Source organism: Arachis hypogaea, chromosome 14 (genome assembly GCF_003086295.3).
Source record: "Arachis hypogaea cultivar Tifrunner chromosome 14, arahy.Tifrunner.gnm2.J5K5, whole genome shotgun sequence".
NCBI lineage: Eukaryota > Viridiplantae > Streptophyta > Magnoliopsida > Fabales > Fabaceae > Arachis > Arachis hypogaea.
In genome coordinates, this window is record NC_092049.1 from 73,320,310 (window position 1) to 73,331,762 (window position 11,453).

Below are 11,453 nucleotides of genomic sequence, written 5' to 3' on the forward strand. Positions count from 1 at the left end.
AAGTCTTTCAAACTAATAACTTGTTTGTATTGACAACTAAATTAAATTAATAAAATATAAAAGGGTTTTGTAAAAAACAGGCATTAAAGTAGTAAGTAAAAATAATTTGGAATGCCATACGGGCGTTTTCACAAACACTTGGCATGCATGTTGAATATGTTATTGGAAATAGTAAATTTAGTCATGCAAGAAACCCTTTTGAAAAGTAATATATATATAATTGTCAAACAATACATAATAACTCACAAGCAAAATATGAAAGAAGATAATGACCTAAATAAATTTTTAACTCCAATTAAATGAATAAAAGGAAAAGTAAAAAGAAAATAGAATGTAGATAATGAAAGAAAAAGAGAAAGTAAACATAAATAAATAAAAATAATGGAAAAAAAATGAAAATAGAAAGAGAGAGAAGAGAACCTTGATAATGGATGTGAAAAATAAGGAAGAAGAAGGTAAAAATGAAAGTGGGTAGGGAAGGGGGAACGGGGAAGAATGAAATAATAAGGGAAAAGAAAAATAAGGATTTGGGGAGAAGAAAAGATAAGATATTTTGGCTGATCTGGATATTCTGTGCACCGCATGTAATGCAGACGCGTGGTTCATGCGGTCGCGTGATGTGCGATAAATACAGGTGACGCGGACGCATGGAACACGCGGTCGCGTGACCTGAAATGTGCGATTGGCGCGAGGGCAGCGACGCGTTTGCGCAACTCTCTGTGTTAAACTCATTTTGCCAAAACTTAGAGTGACGCGATCGCGTGGTTAACGCGGTCGCGTGAATGTCCATGTTTGGAGGACGACGCATCCGCGTGGGGCACGCGGTCGCGTGATGAGGCTGGTGCTTCTAGCATCATTCCAGCCCAGCTCCATCGCAACTTGCTGCCATACACCTCTTTTACGTCGATTTTTAAGGTCACGCGTTCGCATGGGTGACGCGAACGCGTGGGAGGCTTATTTTCCAAATGACGCGGCCGCGTGGGTGACGTGGACACGTGGACATGTTTGTGCCTAAGGCACACCTCCAGCCACGCTTTCGCGTGACTTGCTGTCCAATTCTCTTTTCTTCAAAATGCACTGGTGACGCGGACGCGTTAGCGACGCTGTCGCATCGCGTGCGTGTTTTTTTTCTTTTTTTAGAATATTGAAAATGCTCATGCAAACTATATGCAGCCATATGCAGGGATGATGAAGAGAGTCATTAACCTCATAAAAATAAAGTAAAAATAAAACTAAGACTGAAACGGAACGATCATACCATGGTTGGTTGTCTCCCACCTAGCACTTTACTTTTACGTCCTTAAGTTGGATGCTCTTTAGGCTCATTCTGCTTTTCTTTGTGGGTCTTCCAAGAGGAAAATCTCTAGTTCCTTTTGATTTTTCATCTTCTCACCATGATAAAGCTTTAGGCGATGTCCATTGACCTTTAAAAATTTGGAGTTAGTAGGATGACGCAGGTGGAAAAATCCATATGGCTCTACCTTTTCTACTCTGTATGGACCTTCCCATCTTGATCTCAATTTACTCGGCATGAGCCTCAGTCTGGAGTTATAGAGAAGAACTAACTCCCTTGGTCTGAATTCTCTCCTTTTAATGTGCTTGTCATGGACAGCCTTCATTTTCTCCTTGTAACGCCTGGAGTTGTCATATACTTCTAGGCGGAGGTTCTCTAGTTCTGCTAGTTGCAGCTTTCTTTCAGCACCGGCTTTCGTAAAATTCATGTTACACTCCTTCACAGCCCAAAAAGCCTAGTGTTCCACCTCTACGGGGAGGTGGCAAGCCTTTCTGTATACCAGGCAGAAGGGGCTCATCCCAATGGGTGTCTTGTACGTTGTTCTATATGCCCAGAGTGCGTCTTGTAGCCTGGCACTCCAGTCCTTCCTATGGGGTTTTACTATCTTCTCCAGAATACGTTTAATCTCTCTATTAGAGACTTCTGCTTGCTCATTGGTCTGGGGATGATAACCTGTTGCTACTTTGTGAATTATCCCATGCTTTTTCAGTAATCCTGTTAGTCTCCTGTTACAAAAGTGGGTGCCTTGATCGCTCACGATTGCTCGTGGTGATCCAAGGTGACAGATAATATGGTTTCTAACAAAGGAAACAACAGTGTTAGCATCATCAGTGCGGGTAGGAATTGCTTCCACCCATTTAGAAACATAATCTACGACTAACAGTATATAAGAGTAACAGTTAGAATTTGGAAATGGACCCATGAAGGCAATGCCCCAAACATAAAAAATTTCACAGAAAAGCATAATCTGTTGAGGCATCTCATCCTTCTTGGATATATTACCAAACCTTTGGCATGGGGAACAAGATTTACAAAATTCAGCAGCATCTTTAAAAAGAGTAGGCCACCAGAATCCACAGTCTAGAATTTTTCTAGCTGTTCTTTGAGGGCCAAAATGTCCTCCACTCTCAGATGAGTGGCAAGCCTCTAAAATAGACTGGAATTCTGATTAAGGCACACATTGTCTAATTACCTGGTTAGCACCGCACCTCCATAAATATGGATCATCCTATATATAATATTTGGACTCGCTTTTCAGCTTGTCTCTTTGGTGCTTAGTAAAATTTGGAGGAAAAGTGTGGCTAACTAGATAATTAGCTACAGGTGCATACCAAGGAACTACTTCAGATACTGCTTGTAAGTTATCAAATGGGAAATTATCATTTATAGGAGTGGAGTCACCCTTAATGTGCTCAAGGCGACTCAAGTGGTCTGCCACTAAATTCTGGTTACCACTCCTATACTTAATTTCTAAATCAAATTCTTGCAGCAGCAGTATCCAACGTATTAGCCTTGGTTTGGACTCCTTTTTAGCTAATAAATATTTTAGAGCTGCATGGTCTGAGTACGCTACTACCTTAGTACCAAGTAAATAGGCTCAGAATTTATCCAGAGCAAAAACAATAGCAAGAAGCTCTTTTTCAGTAGTAGTATAATTAGACTGAGCAGCATCTAAAGTCTTAGATGCATAAGCAATTACAAAAGGGTCCTTACCTTCGCGCTGAGCCAGCGCTGCTCCTACTGCATGGTTGGAAGCATCACACATGATTTCAAATTGCTGGCTCCAGTCTGGTCCTCTCACAATTGGAGCTTGAGTCAGGGCGGTGTTCAGCTTATCAAATGCCTGCATACAATCCTCACTGAACTCGAACTCAATTTCCTTCTATAGCAATCCGGATAAAGGTAATGCTACCTTACTGAAGTCCTTAATGAATCTCCTGTAAAAACCTGCGTGGCCAAGGAACGAACGGACTTTCCTCACGGAGGAGGGGTAAGGTAAACTAAAAATAACATCCACCTTTGCTGGATCTACAGAAATGCCAGTATTAGACACAACATGTCCTAGTACAATTCCTTGTTTGACCATAAAGTGACATTTTTCAAAATTTAATACAAGGTTTGTATTAACACATCTGTCTAACACTCTAGATAAACTATCCAAGCAAAGGCTAAATAAATCACCATATATGCTGAAATCATCCATAAAAATCTCCATACAGTTCTCAATAAGATTAGAGAAAAGACTCATCATGCATCTTTGGAAAGTAGCTGGTGCATTGCATAAGCCAAAGGGCATTCTCTTATAAGCATAAGTTCCAAAGGGACATGTAAAAGTGGTCTTCTCCTGATCTTCAGGAGCTATATGAATTTGAAAGTATCCTGTATAACCATCTAAAAAATAATAATGAGATTTACCTGACAGGCGATCAAGCATTTGATCAATGAATGGCAAGGGGTAATGATCCTTGCGAGTGGCTTGGTTGAGACGCCTATAGTGAATGCAAACTCTCCATGAATTTTGCACTCTAGTTGTCAGAAGCTCTTCATGCTCATTCTTTATTGTCGTGACTCCAGACTTCTTGGGCACTACTTGTACTGGGTTGACCCATTCACTATCTGAAATCGGGTAAATGATATCTACTTCAAGTATCCTGGTCACTTCCTTCTTGACAACTTCTAAGATGGTGGGATTCAATCTTCTTTGAGGCTGACGGACAGGCTTTGCTCCCTCTTCTAAGAATATTCTGTGTTCGCAAACTTGGAGACTAATGCCTACTATATCCGCCAAGCTCCATCCAATTGCTTTCTTATCTTTTCTCAGTACACTGAGTAGTTGTTCTTCTTGTTGAGAAGTGAGTTCCTTTGCAATGATGACTGGGAACATTTGCTTGTCCTCAAGCTAAGCATACTTGAGGTATGGAGGAAGGGGCTTTAATTCTATTTTCTGCTCATAGCTAGGCTCTGGATCATCTGGGGCGGGTGATAATGGTAAAGTCTTCTCATTGTTTTCAGAAAGTGTCCCCACACTTGGACCTTGCTCCATATACATCTCTTCTAATTCTTCCTGGTGAACTTCAGCTACAGTTTCATCAATAATGTCGCATTGGAAGATAGAATGAACTTCCGGAGGATGCTTCATAGCTTCATTTAAACTGAAACTCACTGTTCTGCCATCTATCTCAAAATAGTAAGTTCCTGAGAATGCATCCAGCTTGAACTTTGAAGTTTTCAGGAATGGTCTTCCAAGCAGGATTGATGACGGTCGTCCTGAGTCATTGGGGAGCATTTCCAGGATGTAGAAATCAACGGGAAATGTAAGCCCCTTAATGCTCACTAGTACATTGGTATGCGAAATTGTGATCATCAACAATGGCGCCAAAGGACTTGGAGCTCTTAAACATGAATCACACTTTATCACAATTCTGCACAACTAACCAGCAAGTGCACTGGGTCGTCCAAGTAATAACTTACGTGAGTAAGGGTCGATCCCACGGAGACTGTCGGCTTGAAGCAAGCTATGGTCACCTTGTAAATCTCAGTCAGGTGACTTCAGATGGTGATGGAGAATTGATAATTAAAAGATAAATAAAACATAAAATAAAGATAGAGATACTTATGTAATTCTTTGGTTGGAATTTCAGATAAGCGTATGAAGATGCTTTGTTCCCCCTGAACCTCTGCTTTCCTATTGCCTTCTTCCAATCATTTATACTCCTTTCCATGGCAAGCTTTATGTTGGGCATCACCGTTGTCAATGGCTACTTTCCATCCTCTCAGTGAAAACGTTCCAAATGTGCTGTCACCGCACGGCTAATCATCTGTCGGTTCTCGATCATGCTGGAATAGGATCCATTGATCCTTTTGCGTCTGTCACACGCCCAACAATTGCGAGTTTGAAGCTTGTCACATTCATCCCTTCCCAGATCCTACTCAGAATACCACATACAAGGTTTAGACGTTCCAGATCTTAGGAATGGCCGCCAATAATTCTAGCCTATACCACGAAGGTTCCAATCTTAGATTAGAAATCCAAGAGATACGCATTCAAGCCATTGCTAGTAGAACAGAGGTGGTTGTCAGGCACATGTTCATAGGTGAGAATGATGATGAGTGTCACGGATCATCACATTCATCAATTTGAAGAATGAATGAATATCTTAGAGAAGGAATAGACTTGAGTTGAATAGAAAAACAATAGTACTTTGTATTAATTCATGAAGAACAGCAGAGCTCCACACCTTAATCTATGGTGTGTAGAAACTCCACCGTTGAAAATACATAAGAACAAGGTCTAGGCATGGCCGTGAGGCCAGGCTCCCAAAACGTGATCAAGTGTATGAAATTATGAGTCAAAGATTTTTAAATACAATAGCAAAAGGTCGTATTTATAGAGGACTAGTAGCTTAGGGTTTACAGAAATCAGTAATTAATGCAGAAATCTTCTTCCAGGCCCACTTGGTGTGTGCTTGGGCTGAGCATTGAAGCTTCCATGTGTAGAGACTTTTCTTGGAGTTAAACTCCAGCTTTTGTGCCAGTTTGGGCGTTTAACTCCAGCTTGTGTGCCAGTTTTGGAGTTAAAGGCCAGAATTCTTGAGCTGACTTGGAACGCCTGTTTGGGTCATCAAACCTCGGGCAAAGTATGAACTATTACATACTGCTGGAAAGCCCAGGATGTCTACTTTCCAACGCAATTGAGAGCGCGCCAATAGGGCTTCTGTAGCTCCAGAAAATCCACTTTGAGTGCAGGGAGGTCAAAATCTAACAGCATCTGCAGTCCTTTTTCAGCCTCTGAATCAGATTTTTGCTCAGGTCCCTCAATTTCAGCCAGAAAATACATGAAATCACAGAAAAATACACAAACTCATAGTAAAGTCCAGAAAAGTGATTTTTATTTAAAAACTAATAAAAATATAATAAAAACTAATTAAAATATACTAAAAACATACTAAAAACAATGCCAAAAAGCGTATAAATTATCCGCTCATCACAACACCAAACTTAAATTGTTACTTGTCCCCAAGCAACTAAAAATCAAATAGGATATAAAGAAGAGAATATACAATGAATTCCAAAAACATCTATGAAGATCAGTATTAATTAGATGAGCGGGGCTTTTAGCTTTTTGCCTCTGAACAGTTTTGGCATCTCACTTTATCCTTTGAAGTTCAGAATGATTGGCATCTATAGGAACCCAGAATCCAGATAGTGTTATTGATTCTCTTAGTTAAGTATGTTGATTCTTGAACACAGCTACTTTATGAGTCTTGGCCGTGGCCCTAAGCACTTTGTTTTCCAGTATTACCACCGGATATATAAATGCCACAGACACATAACTGGGTGAACCTTTTCAGATTGTGACTCAGCTTTGCTAGAGTCCCCAATTAGAGGTGTCCAGGGTTCTTAAGCACACTCTTCTTGCTTTGGACCACGACTTTAACCGCTCAGTCTCAAGTTTTCACTTGACACCTTCACGCCACAAGCACATGGTTAGGGACAGCTTGGTTTAGCCGCTTAGGCCAGGATTTTATTCCTGTGGGCCCTCCTATCCACTGATGCTCAAAGCCTTGGATCCTTTTTATCACCCTTGCCTTTTGGTTTAAAGGGGTATTGGCTTTTTTTGCTTGCTTTTCTTTTTCTTTCTTTTTTCTTTTCTTTTTTTTTTGCCTCTTTTTTTTTCTGCAAGCTTTTCACTGCTTTTTCTTGCTTCAAGAATCAATTTTATGATTTTTCAGATCATCAGATAACATTTCTCCTTTTCCCATCATTCTTTCAAGAGCCAACAATTTTAACATTGATAAACAATCAAATTCAAAAATATGCACTGTTCAAGCATTCATTCAGAAAGACAAAAGTATTGCCACCACATCAAAATAATTAAACTGTTTTAAAATTTGAAATTCATGCACTTCTTTTTCTTTTTCAATTAAAAACATTTTTCATTTAAGAAAGGTGATGGATCCATTTTCATAGCTTTAAGGCATAGACACTTAGACACTAATGATCATGTAATAAAGACACAAACATAAATAAACATAAAGCACAATTTTCGAAAAACAGAAAATAAAGAACAAGGAAATTAAAGAACGGGTCCACCTTAGTGATGGCGGCTTGTTCTTCCTCTTGAAGATCTTATGGAGTGTTTGAGCTCCTCAATGTCTCTTTCTTGCCTTTGTTGCTCCTCTCTCATGGTTCTTTGGTCTTCTCTAATTTTATGGAGGAGGATGGAATGCTCTTGGTGCTCCACCCTTAGTTGTCCCATGTTGGAACTTAATTCTCATAGGGAGGTGTTGATTTGCTCCCAATAGTTTTGTGGAGGAAAATGCATCCCTTGAGGCATCTCAGGGATTTCATGATGAGGAGTTTCCTCATGCTCTTGGTGAGGTTCTCTCACTTGCTCCATCCTTTTCTTAGTGATGGGCTTGTCCTCATCAATGAGGATGTCTTTCTCTATGTCAATTCCAGCTGAATTGCAGAGGTGACAAATGAGATGAGGGAAGGCTAACCTTGCCACAGTGGAGGACTTGTCCGCCACCTTGTAGAGTTCTTGGGATATAACCTCATGAACTTCTACTTCCTCTCTAATCATGATGCTATGAATCATGATAGCCCGGTCTATAGTAACTTCAGACCGGTTGCTAGAAGGAATGATTGAGCGTTGGATAAACTCCAACCATCCCCTAGCCACGGGCTTGAGGTCATGCCTTCTTAGTTGAACCGGCTTCCCTTTTGAATCTCTCTTCCATTGAGTGCCCTCTTCACAGATGTTCATGAGGACTTGGTCCAACCTTCGATCAAAGTTGACCCTTCTAGTGTATGGGTGTGCATCTCCTTGCATCATAGGCAAATTGAATGCCAACCTTACATTTTCCGGACTAAAGTCTAAGTATTTCCCTCGGACCATTGTAAGCCAAATCTTGGGGTCCGGGTTCACACTTTGATCATGGTTCTTGGTGATCCATCCATTGGCATATAACTCTTGAACCATTAAGATTCTGACTTGTTACATGGGGTTGGTGAGAACTTCCCAACCTCTTCTTCGAATCTCACGTCGGATCTCCAGATATTCGCCCTTTTTGAGCTTAAAAGGGACTTCGGGGATCACCTTCTTCTTGGCCACAACTTTATAGAAGTGGTCTTGATGCACCCTTGAGAGGAATTTCCCCATCTCCCATGACTCGGAGGTGGAAGCTTTTGCCTTCCCTTTCCTCTTTCTAGAGGTTTCTCCGGCCTTTCGTGCCATAAATGGTTATGGAAAAACAAAAAGCTTTAGCTTTTACCACACCAAACTTAGAAGGTTGCTCGTCCTCGAGCAAAAAAAGAAAGAAGAAGAAATAGAGGAGATGGAGGGGGCTTTATGTTTCGGCCAAGGGGGATGGGTAGTGTGTATGTTGTGTGAAAATGAAGGAGTGAAGATGGGTTTATATAGGAGTAGAGAGGGGGTATGGTTCGGCCATTATGGGTGGGTTTGGGTGGGAAATTGGTTTGAATTTGAATGGTGAGGTAGGTGGGATTTTATGAAGGATCGATGTGAGTGGTGAAGAGAATGGTGGGATTTGATAGGTGAGGGGTTTTGGGGAAGAGGTATTGAGGTGATTGGTGAATGGGTGAAGAAGAGAGAGAAAGGCGGGGTAGGTGGGGATCCTGTGGGGTCTACAGATCCTGAGGTGTCAAGAATTTCTCATCCCTGCACCATGTGGCGTGCAAAACGCCCCTTGCTGCCAATCCTGGTGTTAAACGCCAGGATGCTGCCCATTTCTGGCGTTTAATGCCAGCTTCTTGCCCATTCCTGGCGTTAAACGCCAGTCTGGTGCCTATTTCTGGTGTTAAACGCCCAGAATGGTGCTAGACTGGGTGTTTAACGCCCATTCTGCTACCCTTACTGGTGTTTAAACGCCAGTAAGGTTCTCCTCCAGGGTATTCTGTTGTTCATGCTATTTTTCCTTCTGTTTTTGCTTTTTCAATTGTTTTTGTGACTTTCACATGATCATCAACCTACAAAAAACATAAAATAACAAAAGAAAATAGAAAAATAAGTAAAAATTGGGTTGCCTCCCAACAAGCGCTTCTTTAATTTCAATAGCTTGACAGTGGCTCTCATGGAGCCTCACAGATGTTCAGAGCAATGTTGGAACCTCCCAACACCAAACTTAGAGTTTGATTGTGGGGGCTCTGTTTGACTCTGTATTGAGAGAAGCTCTTCATGCTTCCTCTCCATGGTGACAGAGGGATATCCTTGAGCTTTAAACATAATGGAGTCTCCATTCACTTGAATGATCAATTCTCCTCTGTCAACATCAATCACAGCTTTAGCTGTGGCTAGGAAGGGTCTGCCAAGGATGATGGATTCATCCATACACTTCCCAGTTTCTAGGATTATGAAATCAGTAGGGATGTAATGGTTTTCAACCTTTACCAAAACATCCTCTACAAGTCCATAAACCTGTTTCTTTGAATTTTCTGCCATCTCCAGTGAGATTCTTGCAGTTTGTACCTCAATGATCCCTAGCTTCTTCATTATAGAGAGAGGCATAAGGTTTATACTTGACCCCAGGTCACACATAGCCTTCTCAAAGGTCATGGTGCCTATGGTACAAGGGATGGAGAATTTTCTAGGGTCTTGTCTCTTTAGAGGTAATTTCTGCCTAGTCAAGTCATCCAGTTCTTTGATGAGCAATGGAGGTTCATCCTCCCAAGTCTCATTACCAAACAACTTGGCATTGAGCTTCATGATTGCTCCAAGGTACTTAGCAACTTGCTCTTCAGTAACCTCTTCATCCTCTTCAGAGGAAGAATACTCATCAGAGCTCATGAATGGCAAAAGTAAATTCAATGGAATCTCTATGGTCTCAGTGTGAGCCTCAGATTCCCATGGTTCCTCATCAAGGAACTCCATGGAGGCCAGTGGACGTCCATTGAGGTCTTCCTCAGTGGAGATCACTTCCTCTTCCTCCTCTCCAAGTTTGGCCATGTGAGACGTGTTTATGGCCTTGCACTCTCTCTTTGGATTCTCTTCTGTATTGCTTGGGAGAGTACTAGGAGGGAGTTCAGTAATTTTCTTACTTAGCTGACCCACTTGTGCCTCCAAATTTCTAATGGAGGACCTTGTTTCAGTCATGAAACTTTGAGTGGTTTTGATTAGATCAGAGACAATGGTTCCTAAGTCAGAGTGGCTCTACTTAGAATTCTCTGTCTGTTGCTGAGAAGATGATGGAAAAGGCTTGCTATTGCCAAACCTGTTTCTTCCACCATTATTGTTGTTGAAACCTTGTTGAGGTCTCTGTTGATCCTTCTATGAGAGATTTGGATGGTTTCTCCATGAAGGATTATAGGTGTTTCCATAGGGTTCTCCCATGTAATTCACCTCTTCCATTGCTGGGTTCTCGGGATCATAAGCTTCTTCTTCAGAGGAAGCTTTCTTAGTACTGCCTGTTGCTGCTTGCATTCCAGATAGACTCTGAGAAATCATATTGACTTGATGAATCAATATTTTATTCTGAGCCAATATGGCATTAAGAGTATCAATCTCAAGAACTCCTTTCTTCTGAGCTATCCCATTATTCACAGGATTCCTTTTAGAAGTGTACATGAATTGGTTATTTGCAACCATTTCAATGAGTTCCTGAGCTTCTGCAGGCGTCTTCTTCAGATGAAGAGATCCTCTAGCAGAGCTATCCAATGACATCTTGGATAGTTCAGACAGACCATCATAGAAAATACCTATGATGCTCCATTCTGAAAGCATGTCAGAAGGGCATCTTCTGATCAATTGCTTGTATCTTTCCCAAGCTTCATAAAGGGATTCACCTTCCTTCTGTCTGAAGGTTTGGACTTCCACTCTAAGCTTGCTCAATTTTTGAGGTGGAAAGAACTTTACCAAGAAGGCGTTGACTAGCTTTTCCCAAGAGTTCAGGCTTTCTTTAGGTTGTGAATCCAACCATGTCCTAGCTCTATCTCTTACAGCAAAAGGAAGAAGCATAAGTCTGTAGACTTCAGGGTCAACCCCATTGGTCTTGACAGTGTCACAGATTTGCAAGAATTCAGCTAAGAACTGATGAGGATCTTCCAATGGAAGTCTATGAAACTTGCAATTCTGTTGCATTAGAGAAACTAATTGAGGCTTAAGCTCAAAGTTGTTTGCTCCAATGGCAGGGATTGAGAT

General features: G+C 41.2%; 1 non-coding gene across 1 annotated transcript; it reads left to right on the forward strand.

Moving 5' to 3' along the window:
* The first annotated feature begins 11,030 nt into the window (after nucleotides 1-11,030).
* Nucleotides 11,031-11,138, forward strand: LOC112745150 (small nucleolar RNA R71). The gene has a single exon (XR_003173093.1). It is a non-coding gene; the product is annotated as a small nucleolar RNA R71 (small nucleolar RNA).
* Nucleotides 11,139-11,453: the final 315 nt, after the last annotated feature.